At 45.1% G+C, this 12014-nt stretch overlaps 1 protein-coding gene across 2 annotated transcripts in view; it reads left to right on the top strand.

The window, feature by feature from the left end:
* LOC117370751 (plexin-A1-like) overlaps positions 1-12014 on the top strand; it is a 135450-nt gene that overhangs the window by 43728 nt on the left and 79708 nt on the right. The gene's annotated exons all lie outside the window — the stretch shown is intronic.

Below are 12014 nucleotides of genomic sequence, written 5' to 3'. Positions count from 1 at the left end.
GTTCTGTGTATTAGGATTCACACCATGCTTCTCCTCTGCTCTAGAGTCAAGCCTAGTGCTCCTCCCTCTTTTCTATCTCTCTCTCTTTTCCTCTGTTCCACTCTCTCCCAGTATATCTCTCCCAGTCCCCCCCAGTCCTTCCCCCATTAATCTCTCTCTTCCCCTCTTCCCTTCTGTCCCCCATCCCTTGTTTCTTTCTCACACTTCCCTCTTATCTCTCTTTTCCCCTCTTCTCCATCTCTCTATCTCTCTTTTTCTTAGCTTCTCTCTGTCTTTCTATCCCTTCCTCTCTGTCTCTGCCCCCTTTCTCTCTCCTCTTTCTCTTTTTTCTTTATCCTTCCCCTTCCTCCCTCTCTCTATCTCCCTCTATCTCCTTCTCTCACTCTCCTCCTCTCTCCCCTTGTATCTCTCATTCTCTCTCTTTTTTCACCTTCTTTTTCTGACTCCCTCCCTGTGCCTGTCCGTCCCTATCGTTCCCCCCTTCTCTCCATCCCTCCCTCTCTGTATTCCTCTCTCTCTGGGGTAAATCGTTCTGTTCTGTTGATCCTTCGTGTTCAGAGTCACAAACAGGAGTCCATCATTTCCATCAAACTAAGACCATTGATTCCCTCTGTCCTTAGCAAACCAGACCTCTGTAAATCTGTGCGTCAGATGCCCTCCCTGTGTGTGTCAGATGCCCTCCCTGTGTGTGTCAGATGCCCTCCCTGTGTGTGTCAGCTCATAACCCTTGCTTTAGTCCTGGTTTAGTCCTGGTTTAGACCTGGTTTAGACCTGGTTTAGACCTTGTTTAGACCTTTTTTAGTCCTGGTCTAGTCCCTGCTTTAGATCTTGTTTAGTCCGTGGTTCATCCTGGTCCAGTGCTGATTTAGTTCTGGCTTAGTCCGGGTTTAGTCCTGGTTAGGTCCTGGTTTAGTCCTGGTTAAATCCAGTTTTGGACCAGTTTTGGACCAGTTTTAGACCAGTTTTAGACCTATTTTAGACCTGGTTTGATGCTGCTTTGGTCCTAGTTTGGACCTGGTTTAGACCTTTTTTAGACAGATGTCCTCCCATTGCCCTTATTTTTAAATGTGGACTTATATATTCGTTATTTTTTGTCCTGGAGGAGAACCAAATTTCTGCTTGTTTAGTTTGTCAAATATTACTTTTTTTTTTGATCGATAGCTTCAAAAATATATGAAAAATATACAGATATGTGAATCCAGAGCCAGTACGAGGAGAGACGGCAGATTCCTGACTGTAAAAATAAAACTTGTGCCAAAACATTTTATTTATTTTTTATTCCTGTGTGTTTTGGTCTCCACGGTGACGGAAGTGTTTGTTTTAAGTAAATGTTTTTAATGACGTCCCAAAGCGAAAGAGACTGTTATGAGCACACAAGGGACCGTTTACTAATGAGAGATTAACCAGAGACTGAACCAAGACTGAACCAAGACTGAACCAAGACTGAACCAAGACTGAACCAAGACTGAACCAAGACTGAACCAAGACTGAACCAAGACTGAACCAAGACTGAACCAAGACTGAACCAAGACTGAACCGGGGGCTGAACCGGGGGCTGAACCGGGGGCTGAACCGGGGGCTGAACCGGGGGCTGAACCGGGGGCTGAACCGGGGGCTGAACGGGGGGCCCGAACGGGGGGCCCGAACGGGGGGCCGGAACGGGGGGCCGGACCGGGGGCCGGACCAGGGACTGAACCTAGGTCTGAACCTAGGTCTGAACCTAGGATTGGACCGGGGGCTGGACCGGGGGCTGAACCGGGGGCTGAACCGGGGGCTGAACCGGGGGCTGAACCGGGGGCCCGAACGGGGGGCCGGACCGGGGGGCCGGACCGGGGGGCCGGACCGGGGGGCCGGACCGGGGGGCCGGACCGGGGGGCCGGACCGGGGGGCCGGACCGGGGGCCAGACCAGGGACTGAACCTAGGTCTGAACCTAGGTCTGAACCTAGGTCTGAACCGGGGGCTGGACCGGGGGCTGGACCGGGGGCTGGACCGGGGGCTGAACCGGGGGCTGAACCGGGGGCCCGAACGGGGGGCCGGACCGGGGGGCCGGACCGGGGGGCCGGACCGGGGGGCCGGACCGGGGGGCCGGACCGGGGGGCCGGACCGGGGGCCAGACCAGGGACTGAACCTAGGTCTGAACCTAGGTCTGAACCTAGGTCTGAACCTAGGTCTGAACCTAGGTCTGAACCTAGGATTGGACCGGGGGCTGAACCCGGGGCTGAACCTGTGGCGTACCTGATAAACTGTCCAGTCGTCCTGCACAGATGGCTCTGGTGGAAATGGTTGAATTTCCTGGTTATGATGATGTTCATGTCCATGTGTCACTGAAGTGTGCAGATCTCCATTAAGGCGGATCCTCATTAGCGCTGTTAGCGTTGTTAGCACTGTTAGCTCGTCTCCATCTGGCACTTGTTCATCTCGACTCCGTGTCTCCCCCAATGGGACTCTTCACGTCTGCTGCACTAAAAACAAACACCAACATTGTAAATAGATCCAGGATTCACCATTTATGGGTCAGTGGTGTTGTCTCAAATAAAAAAAAGATTAAGTATGAAAGTATATATAGACTGTATATACATGTGTAAATGAACAAAGCTCATCATTTTGGTCTTAAAATGTTCATATTAACCCGCTCTACATGATCCTGGGGTTTTTATTTCACTATTTTGTCCCTAAATCAAAATGTGAACATTAACAACAGACACATCAGGCTCCTTCTTTCCCCCAAGGTTGCTCCCGCTAATATTGGCAACAGGTTTGATTGACAGTGTTGCTAAGTGCCCACCCCCTGCCAAACCAGTGGTGCGGGTGGGAAGGGGCGTTACCTTCAACAGCCTTGCTCTGGATTGGTTCTTTGGTTGATAAAAGTGATTTGATATCGAAATATGGAGCCATTATAACTGCTATAGCCGATGAGCTTCATTTGACTGGAGTCGAACGCTATGGGTGATGTCACACTTGGTCTACTTCTGTATACAGTCTGTGGAGTAACTGTTGTCAGCCTCTAACATTAGCATTTACCTTTTTATCCAAACCTCAGTCAGAGAAATCAGATTACTCACATGAATTAAATTTATTTTTGTAAAGCCCAAAATAAGAACACCAGTTGCCTCCTAGGGCTGAACATGAGAAATGATTTAACCAACAGAAAGTTAGAAACAATGAAAGAGAAACAGACAAGCAAATTAATCAACAGAAAACAAGCTAATGGAGAACTGCCCTTAGACCCGCCTTCTCGGCAAGGAAAAACTCAGAAAAACCCACTTCATCAGACAGAACTGTTTGTCATTTCCATAATCTGATAACTCCAGGAATCAGATTATAATCAGATTTTGGTGCATGTGAACATTGTGAGCCAGTATCAGAAGAAAGCTACTTGTAGCATTTCTATTGTAAACCCATCGGTTCGTCTGCTTTCCCCAAACACAAATGTAAACATGCTAACGCGCTATGCTAATGAAGGTGCTCCTATGGGATGTGTGCAGAGTAATGATTTTAAATGAGATCAGATTATCTCCAGAGCCTAAACACATTAAGTCTGATTCACTTTGTTTATTTAATGAGATTCTGAAGAGAGATTTTCCACTCTTTTCTGTCATCAATCACATGTATAACAGTGATTAGCACACAAGGAAGAGCTGGTGTTAAAGAGTATTTTACTTCTATGGGATGTTAAGTAAAACATATTACGTATTTAGATCATCATGTTGCTCTGAGCTCCGTCTCGCTTTGCTCTCTGTGCTAAGTCACTCCCTCTTCAGAGCGATATCACAACATAATCAGCAGCATCCCACAAATGACACTACTGCACGTCACAACAGGTTTGTCAAGTTGTATCATATTTTTGTGTATTTATGGAGGATTGTCGTGTGGGAGCAGGGATGATGTAGACTTGGTTGCAGAGCTTGTACTGTATGGGTGGATAGGGCCCGGGGAGGGATCGCAAAATTACTCAAACATGCCTGGATGACATTTAAAACCTTTTCAGGCATGTTTGTGATGAGAGAACAACGTTATAACATGGTACAAACCTCAGTTTTGCATAATACCTCCGCTTTAATGTCTTCAGGGCTATCGATCGAACAAGCTATTAACCATAAAACTATAAACTATTGCACAATAGGACTTTTTCAAATACATTTTTAACATTGTGTGCACGGGTCTGTGTAATCCCTCAGTCATCCAGGTCTGATCCATAGTAAAAGCCAAAGAAATTGTAGGGGTGAAGATTTTTCGCTGATTTAACTTTGACTTTTTATTGTGTGCATATGTTTCTGAGTCTGTATAAAATATTCTACTGTATCATGAAAGGCAGATGCTGTTGTGGCTGTAGTAGTGATATATATTCAGACAATACATTCATGTGTACCATATGGAGGTCTCATGCAGTAGTAGCAGTAAAATTGTAGTAGAAGCCGTTATATTCAGCAGTGCATGTTGAGACAATATTGTCTGTATACAGACCTTGTGTCTTGTGCAGTAGTCGTAGTAGTAGTAGCTGTGTCTGTATCTGTATTTGTATTCAGAGAGTACATTCCAATGTTATCACATGTGTGTATAATGCAGGAGCAGTAGTAGTATTGTAGTAGTAGTATCTGTATTCAGAGAGTACATTCCAGTGTTATCACATGTGTGTCTGCTGCTCTGAGTCTGACCCACTTTCACTGCTCATGTGAACACTGAAACACTCTGTCTGCACACATACTCTGTCTGTACCTCTGGTCTCCTTGGAGATGTGACTTAGTATTAATATTCCATAGTGTGGCATAAAATCTCCATGGAGACAAGCAGACTACTCCACTAAACCCAATAAAGTGGACGTGTTCGGCAAACTGGACTTTTCAGATCTTTAACCATGTTCTAGTCGTTCCTTCTCATTGAACCTCAAGTTGTATTTGGAATGTTTCATGTTTGAGTTATTTTTAACGTCTTATTTTGAAAACACCATTTTGTCGATATACCCATGTTTTCACTTCCACTGGTACACGCCCACTCCAGTTTTATTTTCTTAATTGGTGATATTCTTAGGATTTGGCAGCGTTGTGTGTGTGTCACTTTGGTACAAATGAAAACAATGTGCTGCTCGCCTAGTGTGACATCAGTTCCTGTTAGACTTATATCTTTCTTTAAGTCATTTTAGATGGATATTGTGATTAAAAATGTGCAAATGATAAGGTAATGACCCACGGGTGTCAGAGATTATAACTGTAGACACACAAGAACTATATGTGTCTGTCTGTGTACTTTTAATTGTGTACTTGTTCCACCACCTCCCTCTGCGCTGTATCAGTGTGACTCCGGTTCTTGGCAGTCGCTCCTCTCTCTATTGTAAACCCCACAGGGAGCAGGAAACCAGATCCAAAATGTGGGATCTGGAGCCAGGAGCCTCTCCACAGACACGAGCCGGTCTGTCTGCTTCACTAAGGCTTCATTTAAACAGACGGCACAGTTCATCTAGAAACACATTATGGCTTGTGTTTGAGGAGTAGTATTTTTGGAGCTTTTCAAACTGTTTTGCTGTTAGGTTTTTAAATCAGTCCGCTCCCTCTCCTCCCTTTCGAGCTTTCCTTCTTTCTCTCCCTCTCTTATAAGGTCTCTCTCTCTCTCCTTTTCTCCCTTTTTATCTTTCCATCTCTCCTCTTTCTCTCCTTTCCTTTCCCTCTTTTATATAAAATCTCCATCTCTCTCCCCATCTCTTTTCCCCTTTCTCTCTCTCTCTCTCTCCTTCTCTGTCCTTCTTTTAGATCTCTCCCTCCCCTCCCTTTCTGTTTTTCCTTCTCTCTCTTCCTCTTCTTTTCTCTTTCTCTCCTCTCATTCTCTCTCTCCCTTCCACACTCTCTTTTATAAGGTCTGTATCTCCATCTCTTTCTCTCTCCTTTTAGATAAGGTCTCTCTCTCTCCTCTTTTTATCCTTTCCTCCTCCCTTCTCTCTATTTTTCGTTCTCCCTCTCTTAGATAAGGTCTTTCTCTCGTCTGAAGTCTTCTCCAAATCCCTGCGCTCTGTTCTGTCTGTGGTCTCCTCTGTTTCTACGGCAACGGTCACCAAGCAACCGCCACGGCAACGAGGAAGACATCTTGGATTTTATATTACAAAAAGTTATTAAAATTATGAACTCATCTTCATTTTGACAACATAGACATTAGACCTGGTTTAGACCTAATTTAGACCTGGTTTAGACCTGGTTTAGACCTGCCTTAGACCTGGTTTTGTCCCTGGTTTTGTCTCTGGTTTAGTCCCTGGTTTTGTCTCTGGTTTAGTCCCTGGTTTAGACCTGCTTTAATCCTGACTTAGTCCTGACTTAGTCCTGACTTAGTCCTGACTTAGTCCTGACTTAGTCCTGACTTAGTCCTGACTTAGTCCTGACTTGGTCCTGACTTGGTCCTGACTTGGTCCTGACTTGGTCCTGTGTTAGTCCTGGTTTAGACCTGGTTTAGACCTGTTTTAGTCCTGTTTTAGTCCTGTTTTAGTCCTGTTTTAGTCCTGTTTTAGTCCTGTTTTAGTCCTGTTTTAGTCCTGTTTTAGTCCTGTTTTAGTCCTGTTTTAGACCTGTTTTAGTCCTGCCTCAGACCTGCCTTAGACCTGCCTTAGACCTGGTTTAGTCCTGGTGTAGACCTGGTTTAGTCAACATATCTCTTTTGAATGTAGTGTGCTTTAAATGTGTGTGGGGCTTGTGCGGTCAGATCTCTGGAGAGGCAAGCATGCTTACAGTAAGAATACATGACTTTCGGGGTATCTTACAGTCACAAAAATGCCTGTGATTAAATAAATACAGATGAATCAGTTAAATGCCATACTGTGGAACATTTCAGCCAATCTCCACAGCTGAACATTAAATCCTTAACTTCTGCACTTCGAATAAACTGGGGCAGAATAAATTTTCAAGCCAATGGCATTTTGAAGTGCCGTCTCTTCTCAGCACTTTCCAGCTAAAATAATTTAAATTTGTGTGATCCGTTGCCGTGGGTAACACTTAAAAGTGCGTGAAAACTACAGTGTGAGCTGGAATCCTTACTTTTCTATCTGGGACTGATTTTAACGAGGTTTGGTTGGGTCTACCACACACACAAACACACAGAGCTGAGAGGAAATCCATAGTTTCATTAGTGCCCTTGTGTAACGGATGGAGCGCGGTGGCGACTGCGGCTCCATCACGCTCCGCTGGGATCCAAAATGGCCGCTGTTAGAAGCGCAGTGAAGCGAGAGGAGGTCAGGGCTAAAGCGAGAGAGGGGATTTAAAGATTAGGGGATAAGTGGTGTGTCAGATGCCCTCCCCTCCTCTTGTATCCCTGCGTCTCAGTCAGGTGCCCTGTGCATCAGATGCCCTCCCATCCTCCTGAAGCGCTCCCTGTAACATGCCCTCCTATCATCTTATATATGATACAATACCAGTATAAAAGCCTTTAGTGGAGCTGATACATTTAGTGATGTAAAAATTGACTGTAAATCCGTAGGTGATTATTAAACTGATGTGGCTCTATCAGATTTGAAGCTGGCTTTATTTTAGCCACAGACAGTAGTTAGACCTAATGACATTCACTCTCTTCACAGCTCATTCATGTAGATGCAGGTGCAGTAACATGGACACAGACACTATACGCCGTGTCAAACTCAAGGCCCATGGGCCAAATGTGGCCCTCCACATCATTTTATGTGGCCCTCGACAGTAAATTTAAAGATATGATGGTCTTAAAATCTCAGTTTATCAGGACATACACAATTACACAGCCATATTTTTACATCTAGGCAAATGCATATGCAATATGTGTAACTTGAATAAGTAATAAATTTAGAAACAGTTAATTAACAAGTTAAAATAATGTGTTGGATTTATTTTACATCTGGTCTTTTGAGAGCAGCCATTTTGCTGATGTGGCCCTCGGTGAAAATGAGTTTGACACCTCTGATATAGGCACATTACATTAGGACACGAAGAGAAAACAGGGAATTTAAGTGCGTCAAAACAAACACATCCCCAACCCTCACCGCTCAGACTGGCACCGCTCAGATCCCAAGTCTTCACAGATACAATTTTTCATTTATTTTTTTAATCCTGACACAACGATCATCTGTAAAAAATAAATAAATAATAAATAAAAATAATACCCCAGAGTGTGGACAGCAGCAGTGTGTCCTCTCTCTTCTGGACTGAAAGTGATTTTGTTGCCAGTGTGTTAAACTTTTACTTTGGAGTCTGGAGCACTGCCTCAGTCCCAGACATGAACAGAAGAGCAGAGCGCTCTGGTGCATTCAGGAGCAGTACGACGTCACAGATTACATGTCTGTAATGTAGAGTCTAAGCTTTATAACGAGGTAGAACATTTCCACGTGGAATATTGACTGATCTTACTCCAAGTGCCCACATCGACTAGATCAACCGACCATTTATATCGGCCCGGCCCTAGTCATGAGTTCTCAGGACCCCAAACAGAGCGTCCCTGTGTTTTTGAGACCTGATCGATTCAGTGCAGAGTAAATTTATTTTTTAAATCATAAAAACGTGAAAATCTTTCAAATCTTTGAAAAGTGAGAGTACATGTATTTGTTCTGAACTCTGTTTGAACTCTGGGGCTGTTTTGTGTTTGGATTTATTACCCTACTTTTCTTCTCCCTCTCTCTGTGTCTTTCCTGTCTCTCTACTCGCTCTCCTTCTCTCTCTCTTTTTACTTTCTTTCTTTCTACTTCCTCTCTCTCACTCTGTCCCATTTTCTTCCTCTCTCTTCCCATTTTTCCCCAAGATCCCAATTCTCTTTTTCTCTCCCTCCCTTTCTCTTTCCTCCTCTTTCCCTGTAATCTCCCCTTCTCTCCTCCCTTTCTCTCTGTCCTTCCCTCCTTTTCAGTTCACTCTTCCTTCCTTTCTCTTCTGTCTCTATACCCCTCCTCTTCTCTCCTTGTTTGTTTTCTCTTTCTCTATATATACACCACCTCTATCTCTTCCTCTCTACTTTTGCCATTTCCCTTCCTTCCTTCCTCCCTCCCTCTCCTCCTCTCTCCTTTCAGCCCTACTCCTCCCCTCCCTCTTCTCCCTCCCTCCCCCTGATGCCTCTCATGTGTTTGAGGTCACATGATTCTGAAAAAGAGGAGTAAAATGTGCCCTTTTCACTGATGGCCTGTGTAAAGCCAGGTTACACCATCTGTCAGAGGGTTCAGTCCTGGTTCAGTCCTGGTTCAGTCCTGGTTCAGTCCTGGTTCAGTCCTGGTTCAGTCCTGGTTCAGTCCTGGTTCAGTCCTGGTTCAGTCCTGGTTTAGTCCTGGTTTAGTCCTGGTTTAGTCCTGGTTTAGTCCTGGTTTAGTCCTGGTTTAGTCCTGGTTTAGTCCTGGTTTAGTCCTGGTTTAGTCCTGGTTTAGTCCTGGTTTAGTCCTGGTTCAGTCCTGGTTCAGTCCTGGTTCACATGACTAAAGTAAACACAAAGGCACTCTTCTTTTTAGACTCACTGGAAGTTATGTCCTGGGGAGAGAAAGAAAGGGAGACAATTCTCCTTCTGTATGTGTCTGTGTGGAGTTTGCATATTCTCCCTGTGCCTCTATTTTTCTCCATCAACCCAAAACATGCACAACAGGTCAAATCCTCCGGCTAAGATCGTCGACACCAAGATCTGGTGATGGGTCCCACTGCTGCTGTCCGTTTTAACTCAGAGACACTGAAGGGTGGGTCAAATGCAGGTTCAACCCGGACCCATTTGGGACAGTGAAGTATGATTTTTGGTTAAACTTCTCTCACATAGATTCTGTGGTGCGTTCGAGGACTTCAGGGACGTCTGTTTCTGCCAAACTGGGATTTAAAAGCACATTTGGTCTGAGTCTGTTCATTGTTCTGTTACAGTGACAGTTCAGTTTGGCTCCTGTCTCTGGCACATCGCTACGGCAACACAAGAGTCCAAATCTACACCAGCCCTCCCCCTCCCCAGACACCTTCCTCTCTCCCTTCCTCTCTCTCTCTCTCTCTCTCTCTCTCCTTCTTTCTCTCTACAGTATCTCTTCTCCTCTGTTTATCTCTTTCCACTATGTTTCTCTCTGCCCCTCTCTCTCCTCCTCTCTCCCCTCCCACTTGTAGCCTCTCCACTCCTCCCTTCTTTCTCTTTGCCATCCCTCACTCTTTATCTCTCCTTTCATTCCCCCGTTCCTCCCTTCCTCTTCCTCTCTTAACTGGTTTAAATCTGTTTGTTTAAATCTGTTTTAAACCTGTTCTATTAGTCTCCATATGCAGGAAACTAATAGTCAATCGGGGTCAGGACCGGGGCCGGGGCCTGGGCCGGGGCCTGGGCCGGGGCCAAATAGTCGCCTTTGTTTGTCTGTGACTCAAATGACACAGGAGTTTGGTTGATTTAGCTGTTTGTTTTTGAATCTAATCACCAAACCAGTGGTTATATTTTGTACATTTTGTGTTTTGGTCATGGAAGAAGTATTTAAAATCTATTTGAAGTAAAAGTATTTGTGCATGAGGAGACACAAATACATGTACTTACGACCAACATACCACTGCTTTGATTATTACTACTACTGTAACTGCTACTACTACTACAACGACTAACTACTACTACTACCACCACCACTACTACTGCTACTACTACCACCCCTACTACTGCAAGAATACTACCTGTAACTTCAATATTATTACTGCTACTGTTGCGGTACAGATACTGCTATAGGCCCTGTTGCTTACATTTCCTAAAGTACTTGTTTTCTGTGTGTAGTGTAGAATTCCCATAATCCCTCTGCTCCCACCATAAATGACCCTAATCTAATCTTTAAACTGTATTTCACGCACTGGCACTTTTGTTTGGAGGGAAACTTGAACAGCTCCAAGGACTTCCTGTGTTTTGTTCTGCTACTTCCTGTTTGGGTAAGAGTGGTGTAATGACAGGATGTGAGGTGGTCATGATCATTCACAGAAAACCCACACTGCACAGAGGGGGCGGTATTTAAACGTTTGGTGTTTTATGGATGAGGGTGTGATCACATATGTGGTGTTTTATTGAGAATAACCTCACCATCCTTCAGAATAAAAGCTCTGCCGTGCACATATGAAGGTGTGAGGTCATATTTGAGGTTCTTTGAGGGTTTACTGTGAAAAAGACTCGTACTCTTTCTCAATAAACAGGCAGTATTCACATGCTGTCATAAATGTGTTTTTACAGAGGAGTGGAGCAGTCAGAATTAGGCAAAAGGAAATAGCTGCTGCCACTGAAGTTATTGAGTGATTCTGGTGAATGTGTGTGGACTGAAAACACAACCCGTTCTGGATTACCAACTGATGATGTCACAAGGTGGGATCAAGTGTTCTGGGCTGTGCAGACAGAGAGGGACTAAATAAGAGGCATTACTAAGAGAGAGGGAGACGGTGAGAGAGAGAGGGAGACGGCGAGAGAGAGAGAGGGAGACGGCGAGAGAGAGAGGGAGACGGCGAGAGAGAGAGGGAGACGGCGAGAGAGAGAGGGAGACGGCGAGAGAGAGAGAGAGGGAGACGGCGAGAGAGAGAGAGAGAGGGAGACGGCGAGAGAGAGAGAGAGAGGGAGACGGCGAGAGAGAGAGAGAGGGAGACGGCGAGAGAGAGAGAGGGAGACGGCGAGAGAGAGAGAGGGAGACGGCGAGAGAGAGAGAGAGAGAGGGACAGCGAGAGAGCGAGAGGGACAGCAAGCGAGAGCGAGAGAGACAGCAAGCGAGAGAGACAGAGATGGCGAGAACGAGAGACACAAAGAGAGATACCAAGAGAGAGAGAGACACCGAGAGAAAGAGAGTGACAGCGAGACATAAAGTGAGAGAGTGAGCAAGAGACAACAAGAGAGAGCGAGTAGGAGCGCGTGACTTTAAGCTGAGGTCAGATGAGAGAACCACAGTCACAAGACGTTCTGTGCTCTTTAGGGCTATTATTCTGAAGGAATAACAATAAAACACCAAACATATGATTACTGCCTCCTCTGTACACTGTTGGGATTTTATTTTGAAAGGGTCATGAGGTTCATTCACAGTAAAATACCAAACGTGTGAATACTGCCCCCTCTGTGCACTGTGGGG

The sequence above is a fragment of the Periophthalmus magnuspinnatus genome, chromosome 5 (assembly GCF_009829125.3).
Source record: "Periophthalmus magnuspinnatus isolate fPerMag1 chromosome 5, fPerMag1.2.pri, whole genome shotgun sequence".
Lineage (NCBI taxonomy): Eukaryota > Metazoa > Chordata > Actinopteri > Gobiiformes > Gobiidae > Periophthalmus > Periophthalmus magnuspinnatus.
The sequence above is the reverse complement of the archived record's forward strand: the minus strand, read 5'-3'. Positions and strand labels throughout refer to the sequence as shown.